The 21142-nt window shown below is 38.3% G+C and overlaps 1 protein-coding gene across 14 annotated transcripts in view; it reads right to left on the bottom strand.

Annotated features, from left to right (window-relative positions):
- adgrb1a (adhesion G protein-coupled receptor B1a) overlaps positions 1-20850 on the bottom strand; it is a 94223-nt gene extending 73373 nt beyond the window's left edge. For all 14 annotated transcript variants that reach the window (XM_079894711.1, XM_079894718.1, XM_079894721.1 and 11 more), the window contains exon 1: positions 20295-20850. The gene's annotated coding sequence lies outside the window, so the exon portion shown is untranslated. The remainder of the gene's footprint in view (positions 1-20294) is intronic.
- Positions 20851-21142: the final 292 nt, after the last annotated feature.

Genomic DNA, 21142 nt, shown 5'->3' with positions numbered 1-21142 from the left:
GACCTAAGGACAACCAATAATTAATGATATTCGTTCAAGTTTCACAAACCTGTTTCATGAAAGTTTTCACTGAAGCAATGTTAACTTGCTGTTCAGTAAATGAGTCAGATTCAGTAACCACTCTAGAGTTCATTGAATGATTTGTCAGACCAGTAACTTTGTGAATCATTTTGATGGATTCTTTAAAAGAACCAAGTCATTTGCTTGTGAACTGGTTCATATAAGCCATTTGTTTATAATTCAGACTGCATGAGATCTCAACATTTTCTTGACATTATTTTATGGTATATGTTTTTTTAATTTTTTTTATTTGTCATCAGTAACTTTGTTGATGAGATTAACAGTTTAAGATATGGGTGTCCAATCCTGCTCCTGGAGGGCCACTGTCTTGCAGAGTTCAGATCCAACCCCAATTAAACACCCCTGAACCAGCGAATCAAGGTTTAACTAGGCATACTAGAAACTTCCAGGCAATGTGGTGAGGCAGGTTGGAGCTAAATTCTCAAGAACAGTGGCCCTCCAGGACCTGCTATTATTTTTATTGTATTTTTGTAAAAAAAAAAAAACTAAACCCCCAAACCTTAACCTCTTTCACCACAGATTGTATTCTGGAGTCCCAGTGGCATGGCCTTGAGTGAAAAGCAGACCAAAATACTTTGATGTGGTTGACTGCACAGGTAGTTTCATTTTTTTATGGGCTGATAATATAAAAAAAGCTCCATTTGATCTCAGCATGACCTCAAACATAGCCTTACACACACACACACAATGGCACGTATCTGTTTGGTCAAAGATAAACTGTTCAGGATGCTCAGAGCAATAGTCTTTAAATGAAAAAGTGTGTGTTTTTTGAACAGAATAAACAGTGCTTTTTATGCCAGTAGTATCCGTAATGAAGCTGGAGGGTGTAATCATATAATCCATGGCTTAACTTAGCCTTGATGTTAACCAGGACATTCTCATGGCTGAACCACATGAAACACCTGTACTGATGCAGGGATGAGCACTCATCCATTCTCCTCTTCCCCAAGAAATGTTACTATCCCAGCATGTCCTGAACGAGGTCGGCAAGTGTTGCGCAGTGGCCAGCTCATTACAGGCATGTCTTGTTTATTGATCGGCAGCAGTGACACAACGAAAACTGCTATTCGGTTTATTTGAGCCAAGATTGTACGCACTATGTCACTCTGGGAGAAAAGGTGTAAAATGTACATTCTGGATACAAAAGAGCCAGGTGAGAAAAAACAGATGACTGACTGACTAGTTGTAGCTTCAAGGCCAATTCACACTGCACCTAACAGATGCAGACCAACGGCGGCACTCACCAGATTACAGTACGTCACTTCTCAGACATTCCAAGACCGACAAATGCAGATTCAGCATGTTCAAGCGGTGAAAACAAGCTCTGACAGACGCCAACAGACTCCGACTGGGTAAACATATTTCTCAATATCCACTTTTGTGTCCACAGAAAAAGGAAAGTCATACAGATTTGTGCCGAGATGAGGATGATCAAAAAAACACATTTTCATTTTTTGATAAACTCACCTGCATTGGCGTTCATAGTCAAAATCATTTCCAAATCTGTAAATCACGTGCATGTCAAGTAGGGGTGTGCAGTGGAGCCAATATCTGTATTTTTATCTCTAATTGTCCCAAAATTATTTATGTATACTATTCAGATACAGTAAATCCGGAAGTGGGCGTTATGGAAACATACTATTGGCAGCATTGGATTCTGAATATGGAAGTGGCTCATGTACTGCCACTGGCTTCTGGGAAGATGGGTAAAAAGGAGACCGCATAGAAAATATATGTATTTTCTCATAGCAGGATTATGCCATGTTGGGGCGTGCTTTCCACATTCATTAGGCAGAAAAGAAGCGTGATGTCTCCAACCTCTCGGAAAATGCAACCACCTTCATTCAATTAGACTTCTGCCCTGTTACACTGTTGCATGCCATTTCATTATTCTTTTCACTGTCTGTCATGGACAGCATGCCATCATAGTATATCATGGAAATTGTGCTTTAAGAATCGCTGTTAGTTTGTGTAAAAACATTGGGTAGAGGGGAAAGATGCAGGAGTTAGAGGACAAATTGACGGGAAAGAGAGTGACAGATAAAGCGAAAGATAGAGGGATAGAGAAGGAAGAGAAGACAGGCTGTCATGTCTCATGGGTACTCTCGTTCATCGGCGTCTCTTTCCGCGCTCCGCCCCTTATTTATTTTTTTCTTCCTCTCAAATTAAAGAGCAACAATGACACCCCAGCGAACAAGGTTATTTGAGCAAACAGAAGGCAACAAGTATTGCAGCCTCTTTCAAGACCAACCTCATTCTCCTCTATTTGCACTCCAACGTCTGTGACAACAAGCGCTAGGCCTCACGCGGTCGTGGAATTAAAGAGATAATTATCTGTCTCTGGTGATGAATGTGTTTACCGTGCTAAATGCCAGGCCTTCTTTCATCAACTTATAAACCGTTGCTTTTCCTATCAGACAAAGTACATGATGAGGAGGGATCTTGCATCAGAAAACAGTTAATGCCAGACGGAGGTTCTTTTGTTCTTAAAAAGTCCTTTTGAGTCCCTCTTACAGGGAGAGTTCACCCAAAAAGTGATCATTTACTCAACCTTGTTCCAAACCTGTATGATTTTTTTTTTTTCTGCAGAACACAAAAGAAGATATTTTGAAGAATGCTGGGGTTCAAGCAACATTAGACTTTATGTTGTGTATTCACTATTGTGTATTGTATATTCTGTTGTGTTCGAAAAAATGTCATACAGGTTTGAATTTAAAATAGTAAGTTAATTATTATTATTATTTTAGTGAATTGTATTTTGTTAATAGTTAAGTTGACTTGCTCACAGCAATGCCATGATATGTAAAAAAAAAAAAAAAGTGCAGATGTTAAAGTGAAGTTACATTTTCAAAACTTTAGTTTAGTTTAGTTTATTTAGTCATCTAGAATCATACAAACAAAATGAGATCCCCCGCGAACAGTAGGAATTTAGAAGCACATTTTGAGTTGTATGGACTATTTTTTGAGCTTGGCTTTGCAATTATTTTTCTTCTCTTTTTTCTTTTCTTTTCATTTTTATACTTCTTGTTTGGAAAAGAGCAGTTTATTCTCCCCCCAAAAAATCTGTTTTGTTCCACTGAAGAAAAAAAAATCATGGTTTCCAAATTACGTGAGGTTGAATATTTTTCTCTGAACTAGGCTATCACATGTTCAGTGCTTCTTGGGTTAACCATAAGCCAGGTAAACAGATTTAGCAGTATTCTTGCTCTGGAAAGGGGTGCGGAGCAGACTTATCTCTGCTGTCTCATGCTCTCTGTGAACTATAGGATCAGAGCTTGCCTGGGAGATTTACTGAACAAAGCTAAAATCATCTTTAAGTTTAAAATTAGGAGAGGGGTTAAGGATAGAGATCTGCACACCCTTAAAAACACACTATATTGTTTCTCTGCTATATTTTGTAAACTTTTGTCATGAATACAGAATGTTACAGCTCTTTTTCTTCTCCGTAATTTTTCGGTTACCCATTTATTTTAGATGTGATTCTTGTGGAAGGTATTCCTAACTCTTAACCTAAACCAACGGGTCAAGATCATACTGGGTAACATGATAAATTACAATAGTTTTTCACTTGGACAATACCTTCAAAATGCACACCTCTGCACATAATAATACTTTATGGATGCATATCAGTATATAAAATTACATATGGGTACTGCTCCAGTGACAAGCTGTACACCTAACCCACCACCGTATTGTATGCATTTATGTGTATTTATTTATTTATGTATTTATTTAAGGCTCTTAAAAGCATGAAATGAACAGTTTTTCCCGGCTCCTTGCCTTTATCACAGCTCAAGATCATTGCCAGCAGCCAATCAGTGTTGTCACTACAATTTCTTTCTGGCTCCAGAGTGATTAGTCACATGGCATTTACATCTCAGGTGCTTGACTCAAAAGATTCTGTGGTAGCATTGAATTCAAATGATGTACTTGATGAACCATTGCGAATGGGAATGCTAAGGCTAAGATGGCTTTCGCCAGGTATTATAGACCTATATGACCTAAACCAAACCTGTTGTTTCTTAACGCAAAACTCAGATGGATGTATCGGACAGAGGTTGCTCAGAGACAGACAGAGGTCGACATCATGATTTGAAGAGACAAAGAGAAGGACAAACTGGCAGGGGATGGAGAGAGTGTTAGAAGGACAAATGTTGAGGGGGAAAGAGATAAAACTGAACATCTGTTTGTGTGATGATCTAACAGGCTGCGTCTGCATGCTCTCTTTCCCCTGGCACGCCTGCTCCGGCACTGTTTGTTTTCTCTGTCATCTCTGCCACAGACTAGTGCTTACCTGACGCTAATTTCAATTAGGTGTCTAACTGTCTGAAAAAATGAATAAAGCTGAAGAGCCACATCAGAGACAACAACAGAGGCAGACTGTTGGAGACAGATAAAAAATAAACAAATGGACCAATGCATGCCTAGGAAACCAACATCAAGTATTTAGTAGCGTCTTATCAAGTGTGCACTGCACTTTAAAAAAAAAAAAAAAAAAAAAAAAAAAAAAAAGGTCCTTTACAATTGTTGCGGTTCAAATTGTATGATATGAGCCCTGTGGGATCTTGTGTAAAAGCCAAGGCATAGGCATTTTTTCAGACAATTTATCTTAAGCCCTATTCGACGGGATTAGTTTTACAAGGGTAGATGGAGTAATGTAATTTTACCACAGGACGTCTGTAATAATAATGGCCAATTCACACAGGATAGGAAATCTCAGTAAAACTAGCAGAAGTGGGAGGGGTAACTCGATTTACGCACCGCCGTCACCTTCCTGATATTATGTGCGCAAACACATATAACCTATATTTATGTAAATAAAACAGTTGGGTCCGGTCAACGATGTATTAATTATATAAATTCAGATTGGATTTTGTTGGTAATAGACACTTACCCAACGCTAAAAGAAGTTTTGTGCCTCTAACAAGTGCTTTCGACCTTCTTTTTGTTCTGAATGATATGTGGAAAACACTTGAGTTTTCAAGTGCCTCCATACTTGGAAAAACCACGGAAAACTACTTTTAATCAGGAAATGACGGAATATTTACGTACATATTTACAGAGGGTCTATTCGCACGGGATTAGTATTACCTGAGGTCATTTTTCTGGACCTTTTTACAGAAATTAAAGTCGGTGTAATCTTTACTGACAATTGTCCGTAATGATTACTGAGATGGCACAATAGTACTGGACTAAAATCACTGACAAGCTCTGGTAATAATTGCTTTACCCCACCTCTCCATGTTAAACTAATCCCATCCGAATAGGGTTTTAGGATGCTTTTAAGTTAGGCAACTCAAATCACACATCTATCGTTTTAATGATTGTAACTCAATCAGCTCCTTGAGTTCAGAACTGGACTGCAACTTTTGTGTACGTGTGTAAAGTGTTTCTGACCAATGGCTAAACAGGAGCAATTGTGTGGAAAGTCCCTATATGGAGATGTTTGGGGTATGTATTATGCTAATTACTTACTGTGGACTCCCTCATATAGAATAATCCAGATTCACCAACATCAGAATGAGGATAAGAACAAACCGAAGTGCATACGCCACTGTTGTGAATCTGAAGATTCTGCATGAGAATCAGTTCTGCATGCGTAAGACTTAGTGAATGAAACCCAGAATCTCTAATGAATCTATTTTAAGCTCTTTTCATTTCTGGCTAACACGCGTGTAATTGATGCCTCTTCATTACCTTCACCGATTGATTATATGTGAACCAACAGTTCATTAAATAAATATTTCCTCTTCTTATCCAGCTTCCACATCTGTGTGCGCTTTGTCCATCCGTCCAGAAGATAACCAGAGGCATCATCCCTTCACATGAAGGAAAGCAATTATCTTCTCCCGTACACAACACCCGAGCATGGGCTTGGGAAGGATGCGGCGCTGAATACTACCCTAATTGGGTTTCATGCCAGCAGAATTTACAACATCTGTAACTCAGATTATAGTGGTGCCAAACAAAGAAAATTACAAAAGTGGTTTTACAAACCCTTTTATGGGCTGTTAATGATAAACACATTCATTGTTGCAGTGGGTCATCACAAACATTTACAATCGGGCTCAGTTAGCTTAAAAGGGGTCCTTTATTTACGGAAGCAGGGTGACAAAATGAATCAAGCCTGGCTGGGAAAAACACTGGCCTCTGTGTGTGTGAGAGAGAGCGAGTGCATTTCATCGTGCAGACAGTGTTTGGGAGAGTTCGGGAGATGAAATGGCTAATCGCTCATAATTCATACATCTCACAGTGGGGCTGTTGCAGATGGCGTCGAGACTGTCCTCTTTTCTCTCCATCAGAATCAATCCCACAGATAATGAGTGCTTTGTGCCTGAACATAATCAGATACATATGAGAGGGAATTGTAGTGAACATCAAATCCAATCAAGCCATATCACGTCCACTGCAAATGAGCCAGACTGCGGATTTGGGTTTAAGAGCAGGGATAAAGGTTTCGTACTCTGAGGTCTTATGTTGCCAGACTGAACCCACTTGTTCAGGGACAACATCACATAGGTTTGATTTCATCATCTTCTCTCATGTTTCTTATTTTTTTTATCGTAATCTTTATTGTCATGTATATGTATTTATCATCCAGGTATATTTTTTATAAGATCCACCCTTTCTAAAATTCACCATTTCTTTCTCTTTCTTTCTTTCTTTCTTTCTTTCTTTCTTTCTTTCTTTCTTTCTTTCTTTCTTTCTGCTTGACATACCTCCATCCCACCATTAGTTAATCCAATCATCCATCCACCCATCATGAATCTGTCTGTCTAATCTATCATCATTTATCTATCCATCCTAGTGCATATCTGTAGGTTTGTCTATTTATCCTTCATCCATTCATTTATCTCTCTCATCCATCCATCCATCCATCCATATCTTTCTTTCTTTCTTGGTCCGTCCGTCCATCTTTCTCTTTCTTTCTTTCTTTCTTTCTTTCTTTCTTTCTTTCTTTCTTTCTTTCTTTCTTTCTTTCTTGGTCCATCCTTTTCTTTTCACTCTTACAGTTCCTTTCTTTCGTCCCTCTACAGCGGACCATTACGCAACAGCTCATGCGACAATGTTTAGACTTAGAGGAAGACCGCAAGGGCTGAGGTTGCCATTTGGAAAATAACCTAAAAAGACACGCTCTAGCTAATTAAAAATTAAAAGCATCCATTCGTTCAGTTTTATTGTACAAAGCTCTGATAGCACATGATGCAGAACTGAGGTCTTGACTCCAGCAGCTGAGAAACTAATGACCTCACATCATCCACAGGGTGACTTTGGGGCCAAACATTGCATGCTTCTTCTAATACACACAGACACAGTATGGCTCTATCAGCTCCATAACAGAACTAACAATCGCACTCTGTTAGCATGAGTCAGTTCTCACCCAATGACAAATGGCTATAGGGGACATCTGTGGCGGGACACGAAAGGGGGGATTAGTTTGCTAAGGACAACCCTAACCAGGAGTATTGCATCATGGTACTTTGACGCACAAAATAAGATAGTTAGGTTTTTATTTTTTATTTTTTTTATTTTGTTAATCCAGAATAACAAGTCCTAAATTTGAATGGCACTCTTTTAGGGAGAAAGGGAGAGCTGTCACACATAATCAGGCTTTAATGTTTCAGATAATAGCCTTTGTTATGCATTAGTCAGAGACCTTATTATCATTTCATATTTTTTCCAGGTTCCTTCACTTCGAACACTTGTAAATGATATAGAAGACGTCCTAAGAACATTGCTCCTTTACTGGTAAATTGTAACATATATGAGTTCAGTATGTACAAATTAGTATATTAGTAGGGGAAATTAAAGGAAAACATTTGCTAATTTTGTAATTTGGTATTGCACTAAATTGACAACCATATGCCAGAATGGTGCATCTATGTAATGTAAAATGTTAAATGTAATATTCTATGTCAAATTATTCATTTTGATGATTTCTTCAATGGTTTCATAAATGTATTCTTTTCATTATCTTTTGTAAAAAAAAAACAACAACAAAAAAAACAATTAATCTAAATGAAAATACTGTTAAAATCACCCATTAATTGGCAAAAATGTATTTAATATAATAAATACACTATTATTCAATACATTATGTAAAATCAATTAACCTCAATTTTCTGGTGTAAAATCAGAATAAAAGTAAACTCTAAATATTTATATGTATAATAATGTATAATATAATATCAATTATAATATATGTATGTGTGTAAGGAATATTGTGTATCTTTCACTCACCTTGACTTGATCTCACACTCAACCACACACCACCCATCTCATACTTTGTGTCTTTCTGTCTCTCTATCTTTCTCTGTCTATAGCCTACTGACCTCACGGCTGCTCTAGAGAAACAAGCGCACGAGTGTGTTTGTAGATACGTGGACTGAGGGTGCTCTGGGCGTACAATGCCCATCCAGTGATAGAGAGCCGTGGCAGACCTCGAGAGAGAGGGCGTTTGGGTGTGGGAGTGTGTGAGCGTGAGAGAGTGTGGGAGCTGAAGGGACCCATTGAGCCAGAGTCCCTCGCCTCTGCCTTCATTAACATGCAGATGGGAACAGCTGTCGACACTTTGCTGTGACGGCTGAAATATTTACGACTCGCTGTTTGCTGAAAGACTCTCGGACTGACTTGCCCACAAGTCCGTTCCTCTCTTTTTCTCCTCCTCGGCTGTTTCTCTTACTGTCTCCGAGTTATCTGGTCTTCTCTTCTCGCATCCGTTCTGAGCGCGGCACTCTCGTTTGGTTTGATAATGGAACAAGTGAGTGACAGCCTTTAATCCAGCCTCCTCTCTAATTATATTAGCTCCCCCCCCCCCCCCCAGTACATCTCCAGCTATCAAAATGTCACAGTCAGATTTACACAATGCTGGTCTATCAAACAAAGCTTATTTCACCCCACCACTTTAGAGAGAGAGAGAGATAGAGAGAGAGAGAGAGGAAATCCATATCTACTACAAATCAATGGCAGGAAATTTACGAGTTTACCTATAGGCTAACATTTCACTACACGGGCAGGAATAAATGAATACATAAACAAGGCGGATGGGTTTCGAGAAGCTAATGGCGGATATAGAGGCTGAGAGTGAGCTCTGTCGCGGGGGTCAATGGCACTGGCACGCAGATGTCTTGCAAACAAACAAAAAGTCAATGAGTGTGTTAACATTACGCTTAGTGGCTAATTACATTAAACGCTCGCTGGGTTGATCGCAGTGCCATCGAAGCAATAAAAGTTTAAAGAATTATCCCTGCTTTGTCTTTTCTCCTTTTCTCTTTTGCTATTTGTCTCCATTCTGCCCTGCACAGCCTGAGGGGCCTGCCACTGTTGCTCATCACGAAACTAAATAAAACACAACAGACCTTCAGGGCACAATTACCCAATGTCAACAATTAGCTCTCCACGCAGGCATTTCACAGAGGGGTCTCTGAAGGCACACGCGTGTGTCCATATGGAGCCCGAAGGAACTTGTGTGTATCCTTAACCTCACTTTAAAAAGTACTGAGGTAATGTGTTTTTGCAATTATTGTTTTTTTTTTTTTTGGGACATGTAGCATAAAATTGTATGTACCATCATTCAGTACCATGATATATTATCTTTAGCTGTGAGCGATTTCGAGCCTGTCCACCTTATTTTCTAAAACAAACAACAAATTTGTACTAATCTTTTAGTGAACATTGTTCAGGATTGTATGCATTGTACATACAGGTCATGTTCCATATATATATCCCCAATTCCACTGCCCTTGTATTACAATACAGCGTATATTCTGTGTGAATGACCCATAAAACTATTAGTTTACTGTTAATGTGTTTTATTTTTTGTTTTTTTGTAAATAACATCCAGCTAGAACCCGATTTGTATAGTATCTGTGTTTTGGAACTGGTTTCAGTTGGTTTCTAGCTGGTCCAAGCTGGTAATTTGTTGGTTCGAGCTGGTATAGGTGGTTGACCAGCTGTACTACCAGCTGGTGAAGACCTGGCTGGACTGGTAAAACATATTGAACCAGAAAAGAAAAAAAGAAAAAAAGAAAAAAAAAACATTCACCATGTTCCAAAAACCAGCTTGACCACCTTATGCTAGTATGACCTGGTTTCCCAGCAGGGTTGTGAGTGAGAAGCCAAGTTACGCAGACTCCACAGGGGGATATGGATGATTACACGCATTGACTGAACCGGTGGGACACTATTTCATGCCAGCAAAGACATACAGAGTAACCCAAACCTCTTTCTGAGGTAACCCCATCCCATCTGTCCTCAGTACAGTAATGATAACACTAAAAGACAGGGGGAGGGAATGAGAGCAACTGAGTCATGTCACTATCTGAGGGCTGACACAGGCTATCACTGTCAGCGCCTGAGAGATGACCTGCTTCATCCATCAAACTGTCCCGACCTGAGAGCGAGAGAAAGACGAAGACAGATTACAGCCTGTTTAATCTCTCTCGTTCACTCTCATTAGAAAAGATATATAGTCCTATTATAAGAATCTGTATGGACAATGTAGACAGATTGACATTTTCAAGACAGAGTGAAGTGGGGAATAAGTCCTTTAGAAGCAAGTCACACAAAAACTGTAGCTATAAAACAGGTACGTTTTAGCCAACCTTGAACACCACATTAATCTGAATTCTTCAAGAACGGTGCAATCACAGACTGGTACTCAATATGTGTTACTACGTGAACTGACGTGAATTTTTGCTTACATCTCTGCTAAATCTGTCAATTATGGTGAAAGTCAGTGTTTCAGACTGCTTTGGAACTGGTAATTTGTCTTTTTGAAACTATCCATTAAAAGAATCAACTCATAAGAATAATTTGTGAATCAGGACACACTGGTCACACTGTATATTTTTGATTCATTACAAAGAAAACAGTTCATAAGAGTCATTTGATTGTGAAATAGTGCTACGCTGGTCATGCTGTTTTGATTCATAAGAGTCATTTGTTATCAGCTTCAAATTCAATGCTAACGACAAACTCACATTCACAACTCAGGTCAAATATGAGTTTCTATGACTTTGCCAGTGTTAAAAATGTTAAAGGACAAGTTCGGTATTTTACACTTAAAGCCCTGTTTACAGATCGTATCTGATGAAATAGAACGGACACATGGATTTGGACACATGCTCCTGTCCCGAGAATTTTAGGTTTATTTCGCTTTCCCCCCACCCCCACAATGGTTGTCTAGGTGCACTGGAACATTCCTTCATAAAACACATTAAACTTTCGTTTACAAAGACGTGAAACTCACCGAGTGGTCAGGGGTGTTCACTGGTATGCTCACTCAAAAATCGCTGAAAAAGATGCATTCCAACAGGTTTTATCATAGTTTTTGTCCAACTCCATTGACTTGTATTGAAAGAGCTGTGTGAGGTACGGTATTACTCCGCCGCTTCTTCTTCTGCTTCTTCTGTGTATTCAGTGAAATGCCAGTGGTTTGCTTGCAATCGGCAAATGTGCATTGTCGCCACCAACTGGGCTGGAGTGTCTATTATTCAAGCTCTCAACGGAAGAATCTACGGGTGTGAGACGTTTGGAAAAATAGGTCCACAGTTTTACAACTAATGGTAAAACACCCGTTGGAATGCATCTTTTTCAGCGATTTTTGAGTGAGCATACCAGTGGACACCCCTGACCACTCGGTGAGTTTCACGTCTTTGTAAACGAAAGTTTAATGTGTTTTATGAAGGAATGTTCCAGTGCACCTAGACAACCATTGTGGGGGTGGGGGGAAAGCGAAATAAACCTAAAATTCTCGGGACAGGAGCATGTGTCCAAATCCATGTGTCCGTTCTATTTCATCAGATACGATCTGTAAACAGGGCTTTAAGTGTAAAATACCGAACTTGTCCTTTAAATTGTTTTTAATGTGGATTTTAGAAAAGACACATGACCCCTTCAAATCTGGACCTCACACACACCACATCATATGTGCAGTAAACAGAAGTACAGCTGCAGTTTGCCTGAGGAAATCCACATTTGTGCAGAGTTTGGAAATGAATGGGATGGAAAGTAAGAGTTTTCACTGCCACAGATAAACGTTCTACTTCACCAGAGTCTACAAAAAGGCTGACATGGCCAGATTGGACAGTCTGCACTTCCAGGAGCAGATGTTGTCACTTTTCTTCTGCTTATGTCATCCTTGTTTATCGAAGGCGGAAAAAATACAAAATACTTTAAACACAGGAAAAAAAAAGCAAGTCTAATTACTCGCAGATGTGTATTTTATTCAACAGACTGATTTGGTTACAGCATGTTAGGTAGAAAAAGAATCACAGATGAGGAACACTGGGGTTCATCTGTTCTTGTTGGCCTTTCAACATATCCCGGCAGACGTCGCTTCTCTCATTGCTTTTTATGACTGTGTAGACATAAAAAGCAACGAGAGAAGCGACGTCTGCCGCGATATGTTAAAAGACCACTATGAGCTCAGAACTGAAAGACGAACGACTACAGAACAGAAGAAAAATACGAACGCTGCACCCTCAGAACACTGACGCTCAGTGACTTAAAGTCACAACCATGTCTTCAGGTAACAAACAGTTACTATGATGGAGTCAGGTATATCACAATAGCAAACACGCAGTGCTGACAGCTATTCAAGCATTACAACGATGCCGAGAGTGACACACGGCGCAGTGGGGGAGTTAACACGGCTCCGGAGACGCAGGCCTTCTGAGATTTGAGGGGGCTTTACTCCGCGACAGAGATGCAAAGTCAGATACAGAGGATTATGCATGCACTTCACATCAAAGACAGCTTTGTTCTCACAAGAGAACATAGACAGGCGGAAAAAGAGCGACTATATTCATTCATTCGCTATTACAGACCGCTTTGATTGAAGTTTGTACACAAAATGGCCTTAAACCAATGTGGCACAAAGCCCCGAAAAGTCTTTAATAGAGATGTTTTGTACAAAATTGCATAGGCACTCAACGATTTTGAGCTATTCAGTCTTGCAAGCGTTGCTGTAGACAGGGACTCCCTTTGTGTAAACTGTTTTAGCATGAATAACACTCTATTTTATCAGAAAACAAATTACTAAAGAGTAAAGGGAAAAAAGAATTATAAAAAGTGAACCAAAGATAAAAGCAAGTCGCTTTGCCGCTTTTTGTCTTTTTTATAAATGTTCTTGGTCGATGCAAATGAAGGGTCAAACTAATATTTGAAATGAAATCACAGAGATGCAGAACGCTCACCATCTGTGATATGTATCATAGCTTCACTCTGTAGTTTTCTTTCTCTCTTTTCACCTTTGTATAACTGACTCATTTTATGTGTTTAAAGGCAGCATGAAATGGAAATTGCAATCTTTTCTTCTCTATTGTTGACATATGTGAGTGAAACGGATTCTCAAAATAGAAAAAATGTATGTAGACGGGCCTTGATAATGTCCAATACTTATATACATGCGAGATGTATATACTGTATATATATATATATATATATATATATATATATATATATATATATATATATATGTGTGTGTGTGTGTGTGTGTGTGTGTGTGTGTGTGTGTGTGTCTGTTTATTTATAGGGTGAATTCAGTTTGGTTGGGACACTTTTTCCAATACATATATATTTCCCCATAAAGTATTGTGACTCAAATGTATGAATATCATTGCCTTACATAACATAATATCACACCAAGTGTTTTTTATTTTTAAATAAAGGTTTCACAAGCATACTTTCCAAGCAAAATAATTCTGTAATTTTTGACGGTTTCAATTGTAAAACAAAAATGTAATTTTGTGATTAACTTGTGAACTTGAAGAGCTGATTTCATGCATACACTAAAAAACATCTTGAGACCTGTTGGTTAAAATTTTATTGCAAAAACGGCTTGGAAAAGAGAAGCTTAGGCCTGAGGAAAAAAAAAAAAAAAAAACTTGGTTTGATATCTTCTTATCTAACTTATTACTTTAATGTGCCCACTGTAAATATGAATGGAAGATCACTATCTGACTTTTTACTGAACATGCTCAGCGACATTGGAAGTCGGTTCAATTCAATTATGTATCAAATCAACAGAAAAACATATCTGAGTGTAGTCCTGCAAATGTCTGCCAGGCTAATATTCACTTCATAAATAGTGAGAAATAGTGCTGAAAGAACACATGCTACGTTCTCTTCACGTTAGCAGAACAGTGGCCTTATTTGATGCTTTTTTTAGAGGCGAGAAGAGAATTAATATTTACATTGTGTAGGGGTGGTTTGATTGTGGCATCCATATGGATGCCATTGAAACAATGAAACGCCTCTGTGCACATAGATTTGACATTTAAAAATATGAATACGCGCATATCCAAGAAAAAGCTTTCCGTCATCATGCTCTAGTCGTACTCTGCCATCTATAATTAGCTGACAAAGGTTTCATACAGCTCCGGTGTCCTCACACATTGTGTCATCTGCCATCCTTGCACTCTTGGAGTTTCACTGCATAATTTAGGTTAAAAAACACACATACAGAGAGCTGTGTGTATGTGTGTGAGGGAAGCGCTTTCAAACAAGGTGTTTCCCTCCCTGAAGCAATCACAGCTTTATTTTGAGATCAGATCTGTGAGAAAGGAGCAACACCATCCCAGCCTCTCTGACTCTGCACTCAGTCAAGACACAGAGGCTTCATGTTCTTCACCTTTACTTGGGGAATGACCGGTGAACCAATGAGTCAATGAGGATGCTGATTATGGTATCAAGAGTTGTTCCTAGATAGATCCTAGAGCAGATTACTGACAATCACAGGAGAGGATGATGACTTGGATTTGAAAAGATGAACTGGGTGATTTTTTTATTATTATTATTATATAAAAAAAAAAAAAAAAGGTTTGCCTTTTATAATATACACTTTTCAGAAATTAAAGAATAATGACTTTAAAATAATTGATGATTTAACAAGTGATACAAATAATAATAATAATATTAATTATTATTTTATTAGAAATATAGGGAAAAAATATTATTCAAAGAAATGTTAGACTGATTTTACAACAAGCGCACGGATAAAGTGAACGATATTTTATCTATCATTACAAAGCAATGGTGAGTCTGTGAGGCCATTGATTGGAAATGTGCACGGTGTGATTTCGAGTTCAAATTGGATGGCCGTGTTTCAGTTTCCATTTTGTCTCAGAAACTTGCCAACTTAAACTTTCTTGAACTTTGTTTTTAACCTTCTGAGCAAGATATACCTGTACAATAACATGCTTCTAGCACACAAAATGTATTTTCTGAACAATAAGGGTTTTCCCTTCTTTTTTTCTTTTTTCTTAATTTTATCCAATGAATATTTGCTACATAGAACAGTTACAGCTGTAGTTGTAACAGAACAGCTAACTGTTAATGGAACAGTTATACATCTAAACATTTTTAGATTTGACGCACTTTTGGTTTAAGCCTTGCCCACATCCGGATCTATCCAAATTAGATACAGCTCATTTTGTTATTGCAACATATACATAATGGTTTCACTGCACATCCATAGTACACTCACATTTACTCTTTTACTCTTAAGCGACCAAAGTTGCATCATGCGGCATCAAAACAAACACACACAGTGGCAAAGCCATCTGTGCAGCATTTGAAAACCAGCCATTAATACACTTTCATGGCAAGGACCTAAGATGGGATGTTGGATACCTCGCCTCCATATTCCAAGCCTGGTTTCCCTTTCTCTCAGCTCTCTGTCTAAGATTCATTAGACAGGAGCACAGGCTCTGATTAAGACCCTAATTAGAGAGTGAACGGCCAAATGCGCTGTGTTCCAGCCCTGATCATTGTGCTCAACGAGGATGGCTAGGGGCCACGGGCTCCTGCACAATCATCCCACTAATCGGTTAGCACCTTGCAAACATACCGACCTCATTCGCTCAACACCTGCCTCCCTCTCTACCAACTCCATCATAAGAGGACAAAAGAGTCAACAACCTATAGTTTAACGGAAGTATGCAGCATCACTGAGTCTTAATTGGACCATGGTGCGGCTACATTGACTGTAAGTTTATCCTGTAATGTGTCTCAATCCTATCCCCTATTTCTGTACACAATCATTTCCAGTCAAAAGATTGGAATATTTACAATTATTTAATGTTTTTGAAAGTCTCTTATTTTCACAAGGCTGCGTTTATTTGATGAAAAATACAATAAAAACAGTTGTATTGTGAAATATTATTACAATTTAAAATGCTTTCTATTTTAATATATTTAAAAATATAATGTGTTCCTGTGATGTCAAAGCTGAATTTTCAGTAAAATTTCTTCAGTCTTCAGTGTCACATGATCCTTCAGAATTCATTCTAATATGCTGATTTGGTGCTCAGTTGGTAATAATGGGTATTCGTTGATGAATAGACTGTTCAATGAACAGCATTCATTTATTTGAAATAGTTAATATTTTGTAACATTATAAATCTTTATCTCTTGATGGAAATAACATCACAACATTTATTTCCATCAAGTGGTGCATACATTTTTGGTCAAGATCTTGTATTGACAATGCAAGAGTCCAGCACTCTGTAAAGTCTACTCCAGCACATCCCAAAGACTTTCAATGAATTTAAGGTCTGGAGTCACAGGTGCCAATTCATGTGTGAAAATGATTTTTTCACAACCATTCTTTCACAGTTTGAGCTTGATGAATCTTGACATTGTCATCCTGGAATATGGCCATGATGTGTCTTCCTACATGGTTGTTTAAGAAATAAAAAGCTACACAATTCATCAATTAGAGTTAGAAGAACTGTTGCCAAACATATAACATGCTAGAAAGATAATAACCACTGCAATAATGATCCAATCATTTGTCTATTTTTACTTTTTAAATTTTAATTACCTTCTTGAAGCAGCAAAAACAATATTGATAATAAGAAATGTTTCTTGAGCACAATATCAGCATGATTACCTCTAAAGATTTTCTGAAGAGTAATGGATGCTGAAAATTCAGCTTTGACATCACATGATTTTTTTTTTAATATTTAAAAATATATTAAAATCGAAAACAGTTCTTTTAAATAATAATATTTCCCAATATTACTGTTTTGCTGTTTATGTGATCAAATAATTGCAGCCTTGGTGAGCATAAGAGACTTCTTTCAAAAACCATAAATAAATCTTTTGACCGATATTCAAAATATTTATTGTGGCTTATTGAGTGAGACATCAGGAGAGCATTTTTTCATTGTTGATTGACTATCATTAAACCGTGTACTGAATTCCCTTCCAAGTTTCTCTACTACGAAAAGCCTCAAACGCTATTTTCAGAACATGAGGTGTTGTGTAAACCAAGGGAGAGAGCGTGTGAAGTGTTTCTGTGTAGGTCAGGAACAGGAACCTGCCACAAACACACCAGTCGAGAGGCGAATCTGGTGCGACTCTCTTTTGAATCTTGTTCCTGTTTGCATTTGTGGTCTACGCACCTCATTTTGGATGAGGTGTGGTGATTTCCTGGTTATTTTTTGACTGTGCTAAACGAGATGTGCTCTGAGATTTCTGATTCATATTGGCTTGACAAGGAATGGAAGATAAGAAGAGAGGAAGTGAACGACAGAATAAGGATGTACAGGAGAAAAACAAAAGCAGGACATCTAGGTTAAAAGGCATGCATGGCTGCCCTCTGAAAAAGCCAATAGTGCCATCTTGCCCAATTTCACTCCAGCTCTTGATTCAGAACTATGGTGTCAGCCTGATCTATTTTTATTCTCAATGAATCATCCCTTCTCCTTTCCTCAGATGAAGAAAACACAACCGTCCAAATATCTGTGGCCACAGGGCAAGCGCTACGTTCTATGTTTGCCTCTTAAGCTCAAAACTCCCTGGAGACTCGTGGCAGACATTTATCTCAAAACAGGCAGTCAGGCAGAACTGATATGACTGTGCCATTTAGATTTAACACAAAGATTGTGACATGCATATTTCACCAAAATCATTCAGAATGATGACGTATTTTCTGTGATGATACTGAAAGAAATGCAAAAATAATGTTTTATTAATAATAATAATAATAATGCGAGCTCAAATCATATAGCGTATTGAAGAGAGCAATCAGGCATACAAAAAGCGACTGAAATCCCACAGACTTAAATGGGATCAGAGGCATCATATCTTCAGATAATAGTGTAATAAAAACTTGGAGGTGGGCTTTTTAACTCAAGCCATTCACTAACACACTATGCTTCCAAGCCACACCCTAACAACCAGCCAGAACACCCTAGCAACCGCATAGCAATTCGCACCAGCCAAACCAGAATATCACAGACACTCTTTTGACTTGGGCCAATGCACTGAGAGCCCTCGGGGTGCCATAGAGAGGCACACACCATTTTGGTAGAGAGTTTCACGACTGCAAATCTAGCTGTTATTATTATCATAATTTACCCTTGTTGCTATTATTGGTGATGCTGATGAAATATAACTATAGTATACTATGTTTAGTAGATATTTGAAAAGTTAGGTCGAGCACCATCATAACCTGTTGTTGTGGAGCTTGGCTGTGTGCTTCAGACGTCTGCTGCAGTCAGAGGCTCTTGTGAGTCTCAAAGTGCGCAGTGAGGCATCTCCTGCTCCGTGATCGCCGTTTATTCCCCTATTCCCACGGAGGGAATTGAGCGCTGGCACAGTCCCCCCTACTGTACAAACACGGAACTTCTACACACTCACTCACCATCAGTAACTCTCCGCCAAACACCAGCAAACCACATCTATTATTACCAAACGAGAAGTTTCTATACTGTCGGTGTGTAATAGCGCATGCAGCTTGCTTTCGACACTGTAAGCAGCATGTGGTAATACAGTTTAACAGAAAGAGAAAGAGGGAGAGTCCAAAAGAGAGCCAGTAGTGTTGTTATTGTTAATTAATGCTTTGCTGTTTCCTACTTTATATTATATATTGTAAAAAATATTTTAGTAAAATTACTGCCTTCCTTTTGTGTGTGTGTGTATATATATATATATATATATATATATATATATATATATATATATATATATATATATATATATATATATGTATGTATGTATGTATGTATGTATGTATGTATAATGTATATATAGGTAGGCCTATAGTGTGTGTGTGTGTGTGTGTGTGTGTGTGTGTGTGTGTGTGTGTGTGTGTGTGTGTGTGTGTGTGTAACAACATGCAAATAAGATAATCTGCAATCGAAAAATTGAGAGATAGAGAGAGGCAAAGAGAAAAAGAGAGTTTGCCTTTTTATTCTCATTGTTAAAGAGGGACATCATCACTTAACCGGACAAAACACGAGCTCTCAACATTTTCTTTCTCTCCATGTGCTGCTGAACACTGCACTGGCTCTACATCACAGGAGTTCATTTTTTAATATCAAGTGACACAGGTTCTGTAATAATATTTAAAGAAGACTATATGTCACATAAAATGCTCCAAAACGCGAAACTGTTTGCATTAAAATAACCGAATACAAGATCTCATCTCGTTGGAATTGCGAAATATAGGCAATGTGTTTATGCAATTATAATGTTAAATCGATCTAAAAATAAAATAAAATGTGACCAATACGATTAAAAAAACGAAAAAAGTTGTGAAAAAACAACTGTCTTATGTTGTAAAGATCTTAACTAGAGGGAAACTTTGTTCCTGGTTTATGTTGGAAACAGTTTTGCAAATAGCATTAAGTATTAGACTGTTTATCCATTTATGTTGTGTAGGGAAGCGAAGGAGACACGAGACGGGAAGGTGTATTCCCATTCCACAAGGGAGATACGAGCAGCAACTATTGCGCACAATAGAAAACCAATGTAAAATACATAGCCAGCACCTGCATAAATGCTTGTAGCGAAGCTAAAATTATCAAATGCTGTTTGTTCTGAAACCATGTTCTCACGTCAAAACTGTTTTGGACACTGGACTGGTCAACAACGCAGTTTGGTACCTTGGACAGCGAACGCTTTCTGACGAGAACCGCAAGCACAGCATAATCCTTTGCAAAATGAATTATACAGATTTGTCATGTCATTCTCTGATGTAGCACTTATAAATAGTAGACAAAGATGCAACTGAGTTGATGAGAATAACCCTATATCAATGCGTGCGTAAAAGGAGATATCACTATCACTCAATTATTGTTAACAATAATTGATACAAATGCATATATTATTATGTGTAAGCAAACGCATTTCATTCAATTGCCCTGTCATGTGGGTCTCTAATCACATTATAAATATCAGCAATCATAATGAGGGTTTACCTCCAAAAAAGTTGGCATGTCCCATCTGTTTGTCTGCACATAAAAAGCCTTCGAATATTCCTCCAACTTGTTCAAAATAAGTTCGGTGTATTCATTCTTTCAACGGGCAATATCTGCTTGAACAATGACACAAAAGGAGGTCTGTTTGCTCCAGTGGAAGAGAGGTGCTCATAGGACCGAATAAAGCAACAAGCATCCATAAATTCACAGCGGATCCTGTTAATGTGTGTTTCTGTTCTGTCACTTCTGATAATGTTACTCTTTTCCCCAAATGTTTATTATTTAATCCAGACCGCAAGTCGTTATGGTTCTCCCGTTTTCCGGATAAAAAGTCCTCAAGTGGTGTGTGAAGGCTCCAGGGAAGTGTGCGGTGAGTGTAGCCCAGGCTTGGGTCGGGTGTTCTCTCCTGTCGAGGCAGTGGGAGTCTTCCTCTCCTCGCCCGCTCTGTCCACACAAACTGGATTCAGTGTTTGAAGGCAGGGAGTTGGGCACTAAAGCATATATCCAGCAGCCCCCCCTTGTGGAGCAACAGCATTGCGTGGGTCACACAAGAATGAAGGAGACACAACGATGAGAAAGTGAAAATGAAGCGCACAGAGAGAAAGAAAGGGAGAGAGAGAGAGAGAGAGAGAGAGAGAGAGAGAGAGAGAGAGAGAGAGAGAGAGAGAGAGAGAGAGAGCGTGCACGGAGGCAGTTGTTTAACCCATTCAAAGCTGATTTAAAAAAATTATATTACAAAAAAATTATTAAAATTATATTTTAAACACATAAAGATTACTGTATAATTTCATACATGCTATATATATGTTAAATAAATTATATATATATATATAACTTAAGTATGTTTT

Source organism: Squalius cephalus (genome assembly GCF_949319135.1).
Source record: "Squalius cephalus genome assembly, chromosome: 15".
Taxonomy (NCBI): domain Eukaryota; kingdom Metazoa; phylum Chordata; class Actinopteri; order Cypriniformes; family Leuciscidae; genus Squalius; species Squalius cephalus.
Note: the sequence above shows the minus strand (reverse complement) of the source record. Positions and strands in the feature narration are given on the sequence as shown.